This window comes from Gadus macrocephalus, chromosome 9 (assembly GCF_031168955.1).
Source record: "Gadus macrocephalus chromosome 9, ASM3116895v1".
NCBI classification, from domain to species: Eukaryota; Metazoa; Chordata; class Actinopteri; order Gadiformes; family Gadidae; genus Gadus; species Gadus macrocephalus.
The window spans coordinates 687,457-691,495 of NC_082390.1; the positions used below are offsets into that span (position 1 = coordinate 687,457).

Sequence of the window (4,039 nt, forward strand, 5' to 3'; positions counted from 1 at the left end):
CTTCACTGCTCTAGCATTAGTGTGTGTGTGTGTGTGTGTGTGTGTGTGTGTGTGTGTGTGTGTGTGTGTGTGTGTGTGTGTGTGTGTGTGTGTGTGTGCGTGGGTGTGGGTGTGCGTGTGCGTGTGTGTGTGTGTTTGGTGATCAGTAAACATCTGTTCCCATTTCAGTTTGTGCATGTGAAACACACACAGTGACCTTGCCCCAGGTGGGTCAAAGATAAACAGAACGGGCGATCAAGAGAGCGAGAAGCGTAACAGGAGAATTGGAGGGAGAATGCTGTTTACATGTTGAGCAATGAGTCCTTATCTGGTGACTGTGAGGCGGTGCCATTTTAAATCAATCACCAGAAAAGGATACGACAGCGACCAATCAGGGAGCAGGGAGGGAGGGGGTCGTGGGCCGACAGAGGGGTAATATGTGTGATAAAGGTTTCATATCAAAAATAATAATGTGCAAAGGATGGATTGTAAAATGATACTTTTCACAAAGAAATGTGACTCAATATATCCAAAACATAAATTCTCATCGATCCATCATAATTAATAACATTTCTGCTTCAATAACAGCAAACATAGACACACACACGCGCACATGCACACACTCACCCACACACACAGTGTGTGGGTCCCTCTTCTCGGTCCTCTGCGGCTTTAAATGAGGCTCAGGAGAATGTGGACCAGCGGCTCACGTCGCGCTGGCCCCATACTTCATAAGGTGTTACAAACAACAAAGAACTCCTAGCCCCCCCCCTCCCGCGGCAGCACCAACACACCAAGATGAACAGAAGGGAGAGCTCCAGACGTCTAGAATTCAGGGTTAAAACATTTTCAAATCAGAGCAGTAGAATTCAGGGTTTTTGGAATTCAGGGATTTTTCATTCAGAGTTCCAGAGTTCTAGAATGCAGAATTCCAAAGTTCACGGTGCTTGTATTCAGAGATCCAGAATACAGGGTTATGGCTTCTTGAATTCAGAGTTCTTGAATTCAGAGTATATCATATATTGCCGGAGACAAGACACATTCATGGAGGTCCGTCTTTTCCCCGTGGCAGTACGAGAAGAAAGAAAGAAAAGAGGATCGGAACACTTACAAGCTCTCCTCTGATTGATAGATAGAGTTGTAAGGAGATGAGTGCTTCTCCATCCCACACCTTATAATTTCATGGGAAGGCACAATCATCGGGACTCAGAGATAACATATTTCAATTCAAAAAGCCAATTTGAACCAGTGTTTCTGTGTCAAATTAGACTCGGGGAGAGCAGGTGCAGGAGGAAATCACTCCTCACATCATTGTCCTGCCGGCAATATTTCCGAGGCTATCTTTGAAGAAGCTGATTACCGGACTGACGTGATTGCCTTAATATACATCTTCTCTATGGTGTAGCCTCTAAACAACCAGGGTAATGCAGCTTACTCTGAAATTAACATTTAGGCAGCGCTTGTAAGTGATGGGACAGCTGGCAATTAGTCCATCTCCTTTAACTGTCTTTTGCTCTTCCTTCTCTCCCTCCATTTAGTTTTTGGATTGGACCAAAAAAGAAAAGGCCTTTCTCCTTGTTTTGACAGTGAATGTGAGTCCCCTGGTCGCGTCTCCCTGGAGCCCCCTGCAGTGCCCCCCACCTGGCCCCCTGTCTCACGCTGCAGTTGGTTCGACCAATCAACAGCGTTCTCGGGTTCATGTTTATTTCGTCAGGGCGGTGCCTTTGGTGGCCTCAGTCTGACAGCGTTGAACTTCGGTGAGTTTTTGCTGCATCACAGACACACACGCGCACGTACGCACGCACGTGCGCACACACACGCACGCACAAATGCACAAACACACACACAAGCACACACGCACGCACACACACTCGCACACTTACACACACACACACGCGGTATGAATGGTAAGTATATAAAAGCCAATGTGAATACCTGCTCTTCTAACAATAGACGGAAATGAGCCTTTATCAGTACAGCGTGGTGGAGCGCGAGGCTCACAGGGATACACAGAGAGAGAAAGTGAAGGGAAATACACATGATTTGTGGGTGACCACCTCCGACAACGACCAAAATAAACAGCATTTTATCCTGGGTTAGGGTCAACCTCAACTAAATTAAACACCAAAAACTACTTTATTTTCACAGGTTGTTACATCTTTTCGAAAAACACTTTTGCCCCACTCTAAAACAAACTGCGTCACCTCAAAGCAAACAACGGCAGGTACAAAGTAACACGGTCCCCAGGACGGCCAGGTGCAGCCGGAAACGTCTCGTTCAACACTAAAACCAATCCACTAAAAGTATTTAATACTCAAAAGGGAAGTTAGGTATAACATCCAAAAATATTACTGCATTGGAATACATCTACACACACACACACACACACACACACACACACACACACACACACACACACACACACACACACACACACACACACACACACACACACACACACACACACAAAGGAGAGGAAGAATAAGATAAGATAAGATAAGATAAGATAAGATAAGATAAGATAAGATAAGATAAGATATACTTTATTCATCTCAGCAGAGAAATTTAGGAATAGAATATACTTACTCACCGAAATAAGTACTAGTATTCATAGAAGTTGTAGTAGTACTAGGAATAATAGAAGTAGAATTAGTAGAAGTTGTATTAGTCCTTGTTGTAGCGGTAATACTCCTCAGAAGTGGCTTGGCTTGCTTGCTGCTCGGACAGAAAAGGATAGAAAGAGAACACACATGCACACACAGAGAACACACACACGCACGCACAACTTGTGAACACACTGAAGAGTACACAGCACAGCAGACGTGACGCAGCCCGGGACGGAGAAATCATGAGAGGTGATAGGTGTGTGTTTGTGTGTGTGAGTCCCTTTGTGTGAGTGTATGTGTGTGTGTGCTGGTGTGTTTGTGTCTGTATGTGTCAGTGTGTGCTTGTTAGAGTGAAAGAGAGAGAATGTGTGTTTGTGTGTGTTTGTGAGGGACAGGGAGAACGTGTCTGTGTATGTGTTTGGTATGTTGTGTGTGTGTGTGTGTGTGTGTGTGTGTGTGTGTGTGTGTGTGTGTGTGTGTGTGTGTGTGTGTGTGTGTGTGTGTGTGTGTGTGTGTGTGTCTGGTCGCTGCGTGGCCCCCCATGCCGGCAGGAGGGGACCCCTCAGTGGTGCTAGTGGGCCCTTCTTTCGAGGCCACAGTAAGGGCACCCGCAACAGTGAGGGCAACCCACCCCCCCACCCCCACGGGACACTGGGCCACGCCTCCCTGCCCCCCCCCCCCCCCCCCCACCCACCCCCCCCCCCCTCCTGCACTCTGGCTGATTGAAACAGACGGTGCCGTTGAGGACAGAACGACAGGTGAGAGAAGTGAAAGGGAGCCAGAGAGGTGAGGGGTAACGGGAGATCACCCAACAGTATGGGGACGCCATGGCAGCGCCCAGTGAGGTGTAAGAGCACCGGACTGGGGGTGCGGTCTGGCTGGTGGTCCACGCTGGGGTCCATGTGTGTGCCGTTCAGGTTACTCACTCTCTCTCTCCCCCTCTCTCTCCCCCTCTCTCTCTCTCTCTCTCTCTCTCTCTCTCTCTCTCTCTCTCTCAGACTGGAAGAATACGGTCTAACACTTAACTTCAAACACATGAGCTTATAAATAACCGTGAGATGGCAGATGGAAAAACTCCCAAGCGCTCCCCTGCTTAGCCCTTTCAAACGTTACACTCACTTGCTTATTATTCAACCTCCATCAGTCCTTGAGTCTTAAGGGCCAGGGTTGCTCTTGAAATGCAAATTTTGAGTTGCTAAAAAAACACTTGTTTTTTCTTCATTTCGGTCAATGGAACATTCCAGTTCATCCTTCATATGTCAATTGTACCCGGTGTTTTGACTGCCGTTGTAGTGGTCCTATGTTGGGACACTGCTTCTGTACTTCTCTCCCTCTCTCAACACTCCAGCATCCAGGGATAACACACTGCATTCAACGTAAGCAGACGATCTCAGCGCTCGGCTTGTGCTTAATAATTCAACCGATGTGCATATGAAACGAAACTACACACAAGA

General features: G+C 47.2%; 1 protein-coding gene across 1 annotated transcript in view; it reads right to left on the reverse strand.

Annotated features, from left to right (window-relative positions):
- shank3a (SH3 and multiple ankyrin repeat domains 3a) overlaps positions 1-3,112 on the reverse strand; it is a 159,436-nt gene extending 156,324 nt beyond the window's left edge. Inside the window, exon 1 of the mRNA XM_060061538.1 lies at positions 2,570-3,112. The gene's annotated coding sequence lies outside the window, so the exon portion shown is untranslated. The remainder of the gene's footprint in view (positions 1-2,569) is intronic.
- Between the last annotated feature and the right edge of the window lie 927 nt (positions 3,113-4,039).